The sequence below is a fragment of the Hylobates moloch genome, unplaced genomic scaffold (genome assembly GCF_009828535.3).
Source record: "Hylobates moloch isolate HMO894 unplaced genomic scaffold, HMol_V3 SCAFFOLD_1, whole genome shotgun sequence".
NCBI classification, from domain to species: Eukaryota; Metazoa; Chordata; class Mammalia; order Primates; family Hylobatidae; genus Hylobates; species Hylobates moloch.
The window spans coordinates 21280656-21296855 of NW_026652276.1; the positions used below are offsets into that span (position 1 = coordinate 21280656).

At 39.3% G+C, this 16200-nt stretch overlaps 1 long non-coding RNA gene across 1 annotated transcript in view; it reads right to left on the bottom strand.

Moving 5' to 3' along the window:
* The window catches only part of LOC116810246 (uncharacterized), a 218757-nt gene extending 204816 nt beyond the window's left edge, over nt 1–13941 (bottom strand). Inside the window, exon 1 of the long non-coding RNA XR_004370258.2 lies at nt 13774–13941. This is a non-coding gene — a long non-coding RNA (uncharacterized LOC116810246). The remainder of the gene's footprint in view (nt 1–13773) is intronic.
* Between the last annotated feature and the right edge of the window lie 2259 nt (nt 13942–16200).

A 16200-nucleotide genomic window follows, 5' to 3' on the forward strand; every position in this document is an offset into this window, starting at 1 on the left:
TGAAGCCGTTATATGTTATCAAGCTATTAGATATTAAAATATTTTCTCTGTTCCATTCTATTCATTCTTTCTGAAATTTCATTTAGGCAAATATTAATCTTTCTCACTCTATCATATCTCTTATCTCTTTCACATCTTTTCGTGTTTCATCTGTCTAGACTGCTTTTTGGACAAATTAATTTGGATCTATCTTGCAACACACTAATTCTTAACCTATGTCTAAGTTGTTTATTTCATCCATCAAAGTTTTAATGTTAATTACTATTGTACTTTTAATTTCTAGAAGTTCTATTTGGTTCTTATTGAAATCTGTTTATTCATTTCTTAATGTCTAATATTTTCTATGCATGCTTTCAAGCTCTATTTAAGCATATTAAACATATTTATATTTCATATCTACTAATTCTGGCAATTGAACACCTTACAAGTTTTTACAAAATCAAGACACCTCCAATATTGAAGTCTTGGTTTTCTATCTCATTTCTGCTGGTTCTCACTGATGGAGGGGTGTGTGTGTGTGTGTGTGTGTGTGTGTGTGTATGTGTGTGTGTGTGTGTGTGTGTACTAGCTTTTTGATGCTAAATGTGGGAAGCATCTTTTCCTTATAAATTTTTCAATGGGAATATCTTGAGGTCTAGGTTAAAACAGAATTAATCCGGGGGGAATTTGAGTTTGCTTGCCATTTCTCTTACTGTAGAATAAGAAAGGGAAAATAAACTTGGGAGACTACTAGCTCAAGACTATGTTAAAATAAATTAGCTATTTATTTTAGATTATACAGGTAACATAATGTTTGACCAAAAAACTGCATGAAGACTGGCTTTTAGCTATGCATTCTTGGTGACATTATTTTCCCCCCACCAAGAGCCATGTTTGAGAAGGGCAAGTTTCTTTGCTATGTTTGTCTGAATGACAGGTTTTATTTTTTTATTCATACTTGAACCTTATTCAGAAATTTCCTTTTAAATTCCCTCATTTTAGTGGGCTTAAAATTTAATTTCTGTACCCTTGTACCCACCTCCAACCCCATAAAGCAATCAAAGTTGAAATTTCAGAGTTCCCAGGGTTCAACAGAGACCTTTAAGGTAAAAGCCAGCTTTGGTGCCTATTTATATCCCAGGATTCTACTTTCTCTTTGTATTTAGAGTATATGCATTTGGTTATTTCATGACTGCTCATAGATATGGTTTTTTATATTTTACATGGCTACCCAGGGCTAGGACTATGGCTAGTATTTTAAAGTATTTAAGTTCTTCAAGATATTTAACTTGCAGTGCTAGAGATGTAAGTTGAGTCTATTATTTTCTTTCCAAGATGCCTCTGAGGTTAAAACTTTACATTTAGAAAATATGTTCTTAAAAAACAGGAAGAATCAAAGCACTTTCCTGAGGAAACACAAAAACAAAACAAAACAAAAATACGCTGTTTTCTATTTAACTAATTTTTTACCCCTCACCTTGCTATGCTTTCACATAGATAAAGGTAAATCTGTAAAATACAAACTGTACTTCCTGAATACAAAGATAGAAAGATAGCTCTGTGCTAAGAGTGCATTCAGGATACTTCTTCACCTGTGGCAAATAAAGTCAGATACATTGATTATTCCAAAGTTTTTGAAGCATTCAGAAGATGTACAGCACTAATCAAATTATTTTGCTAATCCTTTCTTAATCTCTCACATTTTCCATATCTTTGTGTGTTTGGACCACATTATCTGAAAAAATGTCATTACATTTACCTAAATTGTTAATTAATTTCCTAATGATCAATGGGACACATGTTAAATGTATAACTGAGTGCTCATAATCACCATAATAATTTGATGTGTCAATTGTAGCTTCATTATGTTCTATATCCTGTGAAATCCACATGGTGCCCAGTGTTACTCAGACCCCTTGGATCTAAGAAAGATTGTCTAGAATCCTCATGTCTTTATCCTACAAAGACTCCGGTGCCTTGCCCAAGTGCCAGTAATTAGAAAAAATAAAATTGATGTTATCTCCTTTCTTAGATCATCTCTTCACCACTACCTTCTTTCCCATAGTGATCTTGGTGAGAAAAGGCCATACGTCTTTCAACTAGGTCATTGAGGAGTCCCTTCTTCTCAGGCCCCCTAATGGTATGAAACAGTGAGGCATCTGTTTCAAAGAGCTGATCTAGGCATGGCCTGAGCCAGGGTTACACTTTCAAGGCTGACCTGGAACTAGAACCCAAATGCCTATTCCTCATTTTTCTTTATCCATTAACAAATGAGGCCTCTATAGTCCAATGTTTCCTTTTGTAATAAAGATAAAGGAGGAGGAGAAAGAAAAGGAGGGGATAAAACAGCAGTTATGATAATACTCCAAATAAAACTGAGTTAATACTTGGGAATTTTCTGTCATCGGAAGTTGGTGAGCAAGTTTTTGTACCCCTTAAAACTCAACAGATAGGCAGTTACTGCTGCTTCCTTTCTTACCTAGGACAGATTCCAAGTAAGGAGAGAAGAGAGAAATGCTTGTTGCCTGGTTGCCACAGTTTATAGTAGCCTATTCTTTTAACCCAGGTACAGCATAGTCTATACATTCCATTTTATTTTCTGCTAAGTCAGTGAGTGGCCTTAGTAAGTGGAATTCTATGAACCTGTCCAATGTTAGCAATATCTGTTTGGGAAGACATAATACTAACATCTTTTGTAAAATCTGGCCCCAGCCTTCCATTTCTATCTGCCATTTCTCAGTTCCAGTTCCCTACATCCTAGTCAAAGTGAAACCACACACATTTATCTGCTTAGCTTAGAACACTTTCTCCTTGGCTGCCACCTTTGCTAGAAAAGCCAAGAACTAACATCACTTGGCTTTATGAGTGGAAAAGATATGGCAAATGAGTGGGCCAGGAAAAAGGTGGCATTTACATGGCGAGTATAACTTGTACTTACTGAATTTTTTGACACTTAATTGGAATCTCCTATGGCATATATAGCTATCTACTTGTGTAATCATTAAGTTATCTCGTATCTCTTCTACTAGACTACATAGAATAAAAGGGTCTAAAATATGGGCACTGTCTGAAAAATCTGTTACTGAGGCATACATTCCTAGGTAGCAATGGATGACTAGTTCTACCTAGATGGATGAAGGCTTTGAGAGCTGGTTCATAATGGGAACCTCTCCTAGGCCCTGTGGCACATCCAAATTAATGTGTTTAGGCTTTATGAACACAGTTTGCCCCAGGTCTCATCTGATCTTTTCTATCACCTCAGTCACTTTTGGATTTTTAGCTGACAACATGGCTGCCCAGGCCCAGGATTACATATGCCAGCTTCCCTTGCAGAATGTGTGTCATGTGACCACATTCTGACCAATGGCCTGTGAGCAGAAAAGAGATGTGGGACATCTGCCTCATGTCCTTAAAATCAAGGTATATGCCTCCCCCTTCCCCTTTACTCATTATAGTATCTGACATCCAGACATGTGCTGACCATAAATGAGGAAAATTATAAATGCACTTGGGCTGCTGAGGACTGTGTACTACAACGGAAATTCCATATCGGCCTGGATTTTAAGGAGAGCAATAATTTTCATTTGACTTAAGTTATTGTTAATGTAGTTTTTCTTGCTGTACCTGCTCTTGTATACCAGACAATATTCTCAGGCCCTCTGAGACTGAGCTGTAGATAGTTTTTCCTGAAACAGAGGCCTGTGAGTATATGCATGGGAGTGTAGGGCTACTCTTGGGACCTCCATTTATTTCAGTGGCTTTAATGTGACATTGTCACTCTGGAGCTTTGAGGAAAGTGGCCTTTCATCCTCCAACTACTTCCAGAAGGAGTGAATTTTCTTATTATAAATCTTTGATATCACATTACAAAAATCCATTTAAAAATAAACAGTGACCTTTGTGCTGTAATTCCTTTGGTTTGAAGCTATTAAGAATTCATTTATGATTAGAACACATTCAACAACTGGGGGAGAGCCACTAATGAATAGGAAGCTAAATTCACAAACTATGAAGATTGTGAATTTGGGTGGATAACCACAGCTGTGATACTGAGGTTTTGTTTTGTAATTATATCGAACTTCTTTAAGATTAAAATAATTCCAACTCCCCTCTCCTTTCCCTTTCTCAAGTCTTTTTTTCCAATTTACATACTGAGTTTAGTTGCTAGCACACCTGTGATTCCAACCCCTCATTCTGGTCACGTCCTTTGGGGACCTTGGGATGCCCATCCTGAAGCATACAAAGAAAAAGAGGAAAACTCAGATGCTTTGTGTCACCCTCCAGCCACTTAGGATGGAAAGAAGACAATTTCTCTTTTTCTGGTACCAAGGCCAAAAGAAGGGAAGTGGCCCAGCTCTGTAAGGGGGCAGAGCAGCCCCTGGACCCAAACCAGTAAGGCTTCAGATCATAGCTCATGCATGTACCGGCCACACCCAATATGGATGTGATGGGTTAGGCCTTTGGTAAATTTTGGTGGTGTGGAGGGGAAAGGAAGGATTCTCCCAGGGCCTTGCAAACCAGCTTTGCCCATCACATGATGTGCTAAAAATTGAAGTCTAGAATTTCTATTATATTAGGCTGGCCATCACCCTCACCCTTGACTCAAATATTATCCCAAATTGAACAAGCCCCAGAGCAAGCAATCCTCTGCTAGGAGTGTAGTGATAATATTTAATAAAAGCTCAGATTCGCTGAGTGGTTCCAGTGTGCCAGGCAGTTTATATACATCATTTCTGCTAATCCTCAGAACAAATCCCCTGAGATGAACATCATTCCTTTTCCTAGTTCACAAGGGAAGACCTAAGGGTGAGAGAAAGTAAGTACCTTTAAGCACCTTTCCCAAGATCTAATGAGTGGCAGAGCCTATATTTGACCCAAATCATCTGTCATCAATCTGTGAACAGACTCTTAGACACTACACTGTCTAGCACAGTACATTCACTTAACCAATGTTTATAGAAGGCCCATATGTGCTGAGCACTCTGCTAAGCACTTTTGCATATCCTCTCATTTTCTTATATTATAACCAAGACTAAGATTTGACCCATTTATAGATGAGGAAACTGAGGCAGAGATAAATTATTACTTTCCCTGTCCAGGAAGTGAAGAGTGGCTGGGTTTTGAGCCCAGGTTAAGACCTGGAAGAGAAAAGATTATGTGCAGAGGCTTATGGCATCCATAGGCACGGAGTCCAATGCAGTGAAAAGCTACTAGTAGTCACTATTTGCAGCAGATGGAAATACAGTCATGAATCCTTTAATGATGGGGATATGTTCTGAGAAATGCATTATTAGGCGATTTTGTTGTCACGTGAACATCATTGAGTGTACTTACACAAACCTAGATGGTATAGCCTGCTACACACCTAGGCTATGTGGTGTAGCCTGTAGCTCCTAGGCTACCAACCTGTACAGCATGTTATTGTACTAAATATTATAGGAAATTGCAATGCAATGGCAAATATTTGTATATCCAGACATATCTAAACATAGAACAACTGCAGTAAAATATGATGTTATAACCTTATGGGACCACTGTCCTACAAGACATCCATTGTTGACCAAAATGTCCTTATGCGGTGCATGACTGTGCACATGCACCAGAATGAAATGGATCCTCCAAAGTTGACCAGGAGGTTACTGGAGGGATAAGGACACAGTTTCTGGCATTTGGGAAGTGACTTACTTTTAATAGGTTCATGATCATTTGTAATGGAATAAAACGATATTTTAAAGCACTTACTCTTTGGCAGGCATTTTTCTTGTTGTTTTTCTCACTTGTAAGGTAGAAATTAGAATCCTCCTCATTTTACAGAGGCTTAGAAAGGACTGAGAACCTCATCCAATATCATTCAGCTCCCCTGTGGTGGTTCTGGGCTGGAGTCCACACCTGTTGGATTTGAAAGTCCTGCTCCTTATACCATTGTGCCATGCTGTCTTATTACAAGGGAAGATCTCAATCTGGGGGTGGGCTTGTAACTAGTGTAGAACTGCTTCCAGTTGCAGTGACCTTATTTCTGTTAGCTTTTTGTTAGGTAACTAACATCCCCCTAAGTATCCAGGCAATTATCACAGACCCTGACTGTCCCAATACCCTTATTCTTCCCAGATTTTGGCTTATCACCCTGCATATGATGTGTCTGACATCGTAATTCTAACCCTGCTCAAGTGGATGATGCATTTAACCTCACTCCTGCACAGTCAGTGATCAGTTCTCACCTCTGTCTTTATATCTAATCTTGGCCAAAGGCCCTATGGCTTGACAGGATCAACCACTACCTCCTTCCCACTGTCATCTTCTGATTTAATCTCACCATCCTTCTTGAGAGAGACTTTTATGTGGGACTTAAAATAGAAGTGGTTTGGCAGAATGGAAAAACCATAAACCAAAACTTGGCAGGCTGTTCCAAAAACTAAGAGTGAAAAAGAAAGGGCTGAGACTAGCTAAACCAATTTCAAAGAACAATACAAAGGGAAAATCAGTGTAGTATAACATATCAAAAATCACAAGATTGTAAACAATGGGATAAAGAGACCAACAGCAAAGAAGAGAGATCAGACCCAGTCCCACACACATATGGTGACTCCATAAATGACGCAGTTGCATTCTGCATAATGAGAAGGGTAGCTGGTCACAACTAAAATAGCCAAGTTAGTGATCTATATGAAAATAGTAGATACCTGTATTACATCATACACAAAAATAAAATCCAAATTGACTGAGATCCTTACTATAAATAGCAAAGCTTTAAAACTTTTTAGAAAAAATATAAGATCATCTTTCTGATGTTGAGATATGAAAAAAATATCTTAAGATACTAAAAGTACAGGCCAGGTACAGTGGCTCATGCCTGTAATCCCAGCACTTTGGGAGGCCAAGGTGGGCGGATCATGAGATCAGGAGATTGATACCATCCTGGCTAACACGGTGAAACCCCGACTCTACTAAAAATACAAAAAATTGGCTGGGCATGGTGGCGGGTGCCTGTAGTCCCAGCTACTCAGGAGGCTGAGGCAGGAGAATGGCATGAACTCAGGAGGCAGAGCTTGCAGTGAGCTGAGATCATGCCACTGCACTCCAGCCTGGCCGACAGAGCAAGACTCCGTCTCCAAAAAAAAAAAAAAAAAGATACTAAAAGTACAAACTCTGAAGAAGGAAATTATAAATCTAACTACATCAAAATTGAAAGCATCTATGAGCAAAATGAAAAGACAAAGAAAGGACAAACTGGAAAGTCATTTGCAACCCACATTAAAAACAAAGAATTTATAATCAAAACATATAAAGAATTCCCATAAATCAATACAAAATAAATCAGTAGCGCAATAGAAATTTGGCCAATGAATAAGGTTAGATGAGCCACAGAAGACGATACTTGGATGGCCACTAAATAGAAGAAAATATGTTCAATTTCATTAAGGAAATAAAAATTAAGATGAAAAACCATTTATTTTATGCTCATCAAACTAGCAAAAAATTAAGTGTGAAAATTCCCAGTACTACAGAAGTGTGTGAAAATGAAAAGTCTCAAACATTGTCAATGGGATTATAAATTGAAATCTCCATTTAAAAAACAATTTACTGATATCTAGTAACATGTAGATGTATACTACCAAGCCCCTTGTGATTTTCTTCTGAAATATCCTAGGTGAATGCTTGCGATAAGCTTAAGGAAACATATATGCAGACCATATCGGCAGCTTTTTGTGCAATGGAAAAAAATTAGGAACAGAAATGTCTACCAATAGGATAATGAGTAAACTGTGCTATATTGACATATGGAATAACACTGAACAGTAGAGACAAATGAACCAAAGCTACAGGCATCAACAGAAATAAATCCTGAAACAAAATATTGGGTAGAAATGTCAACCACACAATACTACATTCAAGTTAAAAGTTTCAAAGTAATACTATATGCTGCTTTTGGATACAGGTAAACATAATGAAACGACTGACACCTGAATGGAAAGGAACAAACTAACTTCAGCATAGTAGTTATCCTTGCAGCAGGAAGAAGAAAAAAAATGGAATCAGGAAAGATGGTATGGTTTGGCTCTGTGTCCCCACCCAAATCTCATCGTGAATTGTAATCTCCACATGTCAAGGAGGAGACCCAGTGGGAGGTGATTAGATCATGGGGGCAGTTTCCCTCATGCTGTTCTCATGATAGTGAGTTCTCATGAGATCTGATGGTTTAAAAGTGGCACTTCCTCCTTCACTCTCTCTCCTGCTACCATGTAACACATGCTTACTTCCCCTTCACCTTTCCTCATGATTGTAAGTTTCCCGAGGTCTTCTCAGACAGGCAGACTATGAGTCAATTAAATGTCTTTTGTTTATAAATTACCCAGTCTCAGGTATTTTTTATAGCAGTGTGAAAATGGACTAATACAGAAGGGCTAAAAGTGTCTTTAAATGTGTAGGTCTTTCTTTCTTCTAAGTTTCCCTCTTGTTGCCCAGGCTGGAGTGCAATGGTGCCATCTTGGCTTACCACAACCTCTGCCTCCCAGGTTCAAGGGATTCTCCTGCCTCATCCTCCTGAGTAGCTGGGATTACAGGCATGCGCCACCACGCCCAGCTAATTTTTTGTATTTTTTTAGTAGAGATGGAGTTTCTCCATGTTGGTCAGGCTGGTCTCGAACTCCCAGCCTCAGGTGATCTGCCTGCCTCGGCCTCCCAAAGTCTGGGATTACAGGTGTGAGCCACCACGCCTGGCTGTCTTTATTTCATAGAAAGATGCAAATATGGAAAATGGTAATATTTCTTAGATCTGGGTGGCTGATATTGGCAAATTATATATATATATATATGAGAGAGATAAATATTAGATAGATAGATAGATAGACAGACAGATCAATAAAATATTCTCTAGACAGGCTTTTGGGTCACCAGTTCTGGGTTAGGATACTGGCTCTACTTCTTCCTGACTGTATATCCTAAGTAATTTATTTCACGAGAATGACCTCAGTTTCCTCTTTTTTAACAAAATATACTTCAAAAGGCTAAAGATTAAAAGATGCATAGCATAAAAATATATAGCATATTAGTATAATACCTGGCACAGAGTAGACATCAATAAAATGCTATTATTTTTATTTCTTCAATAAATATCTACATTTTGTGTATTGCCAAGCTTGTAAAAGTAAATTACCTAGAGTCACATTATAATGTTTCATCAATAACTTTAATATCATGTGCAATAGAATTGACTGGCACTCTTTTGACAATTTATAGGTATGATTCCAAAAATGACCTGAAGCAGTTCTCACCTGGAAATTCCTTTTAAAAAGTATTCTAAAGCAGTGATGGCCAATTGTGATGATGGAAATATTTTCTGTGCTGCCCAATACAGTAGCCGCTAGCCGTACCTGTACTAAGTACTTGAAACGTGACTAATGAGATCAAGAAACTGAAGGTTCATAGATCTTCTTAATTTAAATTTAAGTAACTGGGGCTTGTGGTTACCATATTGAACAATGCAGGTTTAAAGAAACAAAATGCATTTTTTAACAAGTACATTCGGAGTATGCAGAACATTATGTCGGACAATGTAGGAGAAACATAGGGTAGTTTGTGCCCTCAAATTTATAATCCATAAAATGAAAATAGACATACATGAAACATTTAAATGACAACAAGAGGCGGCAGTGACGGAGCTAGGGAGAGCGGAACCTAAGGCAAATATTGGTTAGCTCACCTGGGCAGCCACAATGAAGGAGGGCTCTCAGGCTATGGTAGCTGTACTCGGGACTCAAGAAACTAATACTCTTTGTAGGAATGAGCAGCAGAGGGAAGACACTCCTGACACCCAGCTCAGCTTAAACAGAGCAAAGGCTGTAGTTGACTCACTGCTGGAAATGTGCCTGGTAAGGAAGATGTGCCGGTGAAGGAATTTGTACTTAATTTGGCTTTCCTTGTTCTGTCCACATCTCCAGCCTCATTTCTCATCATCACCCACATCATGTCTTCTTTCCAGAAGCTATGAGCCACATTTACCTCATCTTGCATGGCCCATCTGCATGCATTAACTGATGTTGCCCCTTCTGCGTTGATCACTTCTTCCACGGCATTGTTTGGGTAACTTCCACTCGCCCTTTAAGATCCACATCAGGTATTGCTTTCTCTGAGAAGTTATCATCTGACTTCCCTCTCCCACCCAGGGCATATTAGATGCCTCCACATTTCCAAAAGACCCCATGCTCGTGTCTGGCATCAATCTTATTACACACTCTTATAATTAAGTCCCTCCTGTCTGACTCTTCAAGAGCTCCTTGAAAGCAGGAATTATATCACACCATCAGATTCATTTTTGTTTATCCACAGCTCTTATTATATTCTATATGAATATATAAATGACTTTGTCATATAAGAAGATTCCCCAGAGATTTTTGACTTGATCTTTGTGGCATTTTAGAAAGTATAATTTGCTAATCATATTTAGTCTGGATATACCTGCCTAAAACAAAGAACCAAGCACTTTTAGGATCAGTGATGACAAAGTATCAGGATATTTTGAAAATATTAACATGCTTTTCTAATTCTTTTTTTTTTTTTTTTTTTTTTTTTTTGAGATGGAGTCTCACTCTGTGGCCCAGGTTGGAGTGCAGTGGCATAATCTCGGCTCACTGAAAGCTCCGTCTCCCGGGTTCACGCCATTCTCCTGCCTCAGCCTCCTGAGTAGCTGGGACTACAGGCACCCACCACCATGCCTGGCTAATTTTTTTGTATTTTTAGTAGAGACAGGGTTTCACCGTGTTAACCAGGATGGTCTCGATCTCCTGTCCTTGTGATCCGCCCGCCTCAGCCTCCCCAAGTGCTGGGATTACAGGCGTGAGCCGCTGCACCTGGCCTCTATTTTTAATTTTTATATGACTTTTGCTAGCATGGCCTTCTCTCAGATAATCCACATGGCATGGTTTTCTTTCTTGCTATCTATCAAGTCTAGTTCAAATGTTACTCTTAATGTCCAGAAACTCACCTGCATCACTTATTCTCTCTTGCTTTATTTTCCTCCATACCACATATCAACACCTTGTATGTTTACTTTACTTACTCATTTGGTTTACTGATTGTCACTCTACACTGGAAAGACAGTTCCTTGGAAGCAGGAATTTATTGTTTTCTTTACCACTGTATCCCTAACGTCTAGAATAGTATCGGATACATGGTCTCTGTGTGTGTAGGAGAGGGGATATGTATGAAATAAATATCTACTTTTATGTTTGTCATTCAGAATAAGATTTTGCAGTAAGACAAAAGGCTCTGAAGCCAGGCTTTCTTGAAAAATATTTATCTAAAGGTTAAAGCAATTTTGCATAACCAGAACCAAACCTGGAGGACTCAGACCTTAAAGTGTTTTCCATAGTGTTGTAAGATTCCCCTTCCATCCATGACAACCAGGCCATAAGATTGTTTGCCAAAACAGAAGGAAGATGTGCTACAGAACAATGACAAGTCCAGCCAGCCTTTGGCAGTTCCTGGGTACTGAGTCTGTGAGGCAGGAGGGCAAGAGTCCAGACTTTGACTCAGAGATCAGGAGGAATTTTAGATAATTTAGCTAACAGATGAAAAAGTCAAAAGCAAGGAACTCTAGAACAGATTCTGGTAGCGATTACCACTACATCACGTTGATGAGGAGTAGGTGAGGGGAGAGGGTGACATCAAAGGCAATTAGCAACCCCAACATTATCATCAGAGGAATGGCCAGGGTTTAACTTTCTGGAGCCAATCTTGTTTCTGGTGTAGTGTGGGTGGGACCTGGGATCTTTTGCCAGCCTGTGAGGGATAACTTCAAGGCAGTGGAATTCAGAAACAATAGGCCTCTAATGATGAGAGAAGGAACCTTATATCAAGACCACACCGGGGGTGGAAAGGGAATGCAGCTGAAACTCAGAGGACAAGAGAGAATCCAGGTGAAGACAGGCTGCAGAAAAAAGCTACTGAACCAAATGGAGCAAGAGTGAACCCACCACAAGTTATACTGGCTACAGATGCTGACAGGGACCAGGTGGACAGAAGAATACCACTCAGAGAGCAGAGGCAGCAAAAGATTCTGCCTGGACCTTAGGATTCTATCACTCTGTTGGCTCAAGGTCACATGAACCATTTTAGAGGGCTGTTGAGGAAATAAGGGAAATGGGGAGGTCTTAGCACTTTTTTCCTAGAGGTTGAGAAATATGAAAAGATAAATTCACCTCTCCAAGACTCAAGTTACCAAGTTGATCTATCCCCACAATTTAGCAAGAGGGTGATCTTAAGAAAAAGCCTATCACTTATAGATGAGATGGAGAAACTGCTTCTTCTTTGCACACGTGAGTAGACCATGAGTACTGATCCAGCAAAATATCCTGTGCACACAGCCAGAGCTCCATCAAGGTTAAATGGATGCTAGTGGGCAAAATCCAGATAATTTTCACAAAGTGGGGTTCTTCGTGGCCTGTAGCATACCTCCTAGATAGACCACCAAGTTGTGAAGCAATTGTTCTGCTTCATGCTAATAATAAAAGATACTGAGGCAGTTTCCTTGGAGATTTTATAATAACACACTATAATTCACATTTATATTCCATAATCTAGTTCACCAGCGGCTTCTCCATATATGATTTTATGTCATCTTTACAGAGTAGCCTGTGGTTGTTACCAATCCTATTTGACAGATAAAGAAAGCTGAGCCACAGGCTCTTAAATTGCAGAGCTGTGTGTCTGGATTCCACACTGTGTCGATGCCTGACTGTCCTGTACTGTGTAAGTTGCCAACTGTTCTCATTACAGACTTTGGGGAGTTTCTCCCGCCTCCCCAAAGAGTTTTTCTCCAGTCACTGATCCAGGAAGCTCTTATTCTTGCCAAGCCCAGTCAAGTGGGCAGGTATCAGCATGTTTCCTCCACCCCCACCCCCAGCAGGTGCAGGCAAATGAATGGCAGCGTTCACTGCCTCTTAATGAGTAGCCTCATGCTGCCACAGTTACACATTCTGGTTTGAATTTTTAATTCCATCTCATAAAATAGTACCATAAATCATCCTGCGCTCCATTTAGAGTTGCATTTTCCAAAACCATCTCTGAAGTAATTAAGGAGAAACTACACAGGCCTCTAAATCAGTTCTCTACAATATGCAGGAGCAGTGAAAATTCTGCAGCTCACTTTCCCTTTCTCCCATCTCTTGCATCATTTCACTCTTGCTATGACACACTATCATCCCCAAACCTTCATTCACAAAATATTTATGAGCCATTTGTGAAGCTTTGGCCACTGAGAAATATAATGCCGTGTGACAAAAATGAGTTATATGAAAGTGTACAAAGTCTTACTTTAATATAATCCATCCAGCCCCAGGTCCACAGATTAATAACCCAAACCTGACTCCGATATGAGATCCAGGCCAAATGCAATATTCCGAAATCTTGTGGCTGTACCCAGAGACCTTGCAACCTAACCTAATTTGCCTATTGCCTATATTTTAAAAATCAAATAAATACATAAATAACAAGTAAATCCAAAAGAGATTTCCTTAGCTCCAGGGAGCACTTTTACAGCATATACAAAGCAAACCAATTTGAACGTTTCCCAAACATGCAGGTGCTAAATACTCATGCTTGGCAGGAATAATTATTTGTTATATTCCCTGGATCTTCTATTTTGCTGAATTTAATTTGTTTTCAATACTTGGAGTAAAAATATAAAAGTACACCAAAACAGTAGAACTGTGACAGTAAATGAGAGATTTACCACAGTGCTTGTTATGAATATTGTTTAGACAGCATAAAATTGAAAAATAGCAAGAGGATACTCACTTTGATTTGTCCCTTCCTGCTCTGCAGCTGGCGGAAAAATGGGAACCTGAGACAGTGGACTATGGCATGCTGTTGGAGAAGAGTTGTCATGAACTGCACATGAGCCAAAATCGCAACATTCTTCAGAAAGGAAGCAAGCTGTGACTTCTTTAGAGTCTCTCATCACCAATAAAGGTTCTGGAACAACAAAAAAGGCAAGTGTTGCTGGAAGAAGGTCTTAGGCAGTCCTGGGGACCTGAGAGCCATGGGAGCAAGGCGAGGCCGTGGCAGCCAGGTAGAGACAGACACGATTCCTCCAGACCAATGCTTCTCAAACCAAGCTGCATATTGGAATCATCTGAGGAATTTTGAAAGCTTACTGAAGTCAGAGACCAATCCAAGACTGATTGAATCAGAATCACTGCAGGTGAGATTCAGGCCCTGCTCGTTGTAAAATGCTCTCCAGATGAGGCGAATGTTTTGTCTGGGTTGAGAATCACTGAGTTGCGGGTCAACTCTATTGCGTAATTGTGATTGATGATTGACTGCTCATAGGCCCTTGGTATAGGTGAGAAGTTGCAAACTTGAAGCCAGAAGACTTAATTTAGAATATAGATATGTTTGGTTTGGCAAGCATCATGCTTAACATTGAACTAATATTTTAAAACATAAAAATAAAAACAGGATATTGTACATTAAAATACAGATTTCCAACTTCCTCTAAAAAGGCAGTTCTGGACATCCTACAGGGCACACTGACTGGACCTAAGAGACATGACATCCACCCTCTCACCCAAAGCAGGTCTCTCCAGTTCTCCACAGTCCTCGTCACTCCCTTTTGCACCCCACATCAGTTCCCTTCTCTCACCAGCAGTACCTACATGGCTTTAATAGCTATTTTTCTAAATGCCACCAGCATAGACCTATAGAACCTGGGGATCACAGTTCTGAGACTCAATTTTATGAGTAAGGAAATGAGGTCTAGAGAATGCAAACTGCTTCTTAGTCCTATTATTTCTCAAGGGCTGTCATACTTTCTCAAATCTGCATTTACCTACACCAAACTTCCAGCAAAATTTGTTTTTGCAGATTGGCCTATTAATATTTAATGATGTTTCTCTTTGAATTTTAAAGTAGTAATTAAATTGAACTATTCTGAAAGAGCATATTAATTCCAATTTTTAAAATATGAAAGAGAATAAGTCTTGCTCAAAACAAGAACACAGTAAAAAGTGAACATTAATTTTGTAGGGTGAGCCTGGGTACTGCTTATTAAATATGTATTTCAATAATGAGAAATAAATTGAGACAACAGCTACTAGGGAAACATAAAATATATACTAAGAAGAAATGTTTCCATTCTCTAACTTTCTTAACACCTTGGCTAGCACTTCTCAGTTTCTGACTTCATATGTGTTTATGTTCCTCTACTATTTTATGAATTCATTCAGGACAGGGTGTTGGTTTTATTTATCTTCTGGGTCTTTAACAGCATCTAACACAGAACTTTAGTATAATTAGTACTCAGTGAACGTTGGTAAACAAAAGCAAGCTTTTGTTAAGAGCATCAGTACTGAGGTGAGCACAATCCCACCATGGCAGCTAGAGAGCAGACACAGTGATCATTCTGTCCACTTCCATTTACCCGTGGCTTTCATGACAAATGAAATATTAAAACCCATTGAACTTCTACTCTACTCCAGGCACTGCAGCCAGCAGGAGAGATCTCATTTAGTTGTTACAACAACTCTGGGTATCACTGTCCCCACTTTACAGATGAGGAGATGTTGGTCTAGAAGTAAGTTCCTCATATTTATGCAACTGGTTAGTAGCCATAGCTCAGAGCTTCTCAGCCTTCTCACATCACCTGGAGACTACATTAAGATGCAGATTTTTATTCAGTAGGTCTGAGTATGCATTTCTGACAGAGCCCCTGTGAAGCTGAAGCTGTTAGCCCATGTCCACCATTTGAATAGAATTGAAGTATGAGGGTCCCAAAAGCCTGCCAGGTCAGAGGCTGGGATCCTTGAAGTTTTTCTAATACAATAAATTGTGTAATGATTACATGAACTGTCACTGAATTCAGACTCTCTCTCCCATTTAATTTGTAAGATGCTATCACACCATTCACTTTCACTATCTTCCTTTTTCTTTCATCATCTTAGCATCTCTTGCTCATGTTCCCTGCTGAAAGGAATTTGGGATTCCAGGCCCTCCATGGACCATCACTCATATGCACAGTTGGAAAAAATAATCTGGGGAACCTTTTCTGCTGCAGGCATTGTACCAGGCTTTAGGCCGCAGTCATAAGCAGAAAAAGCTGCTCCTTAAATCAAACCAAAATTACAATCCAGAGGTGGAGAACCGTGATAGGAAGAAAGCGTTTGCTTTGAGTATATTGAGCAAAAAGTTAACCATGACCTGAGGTGCTTGGAGCCCACTTCCCAA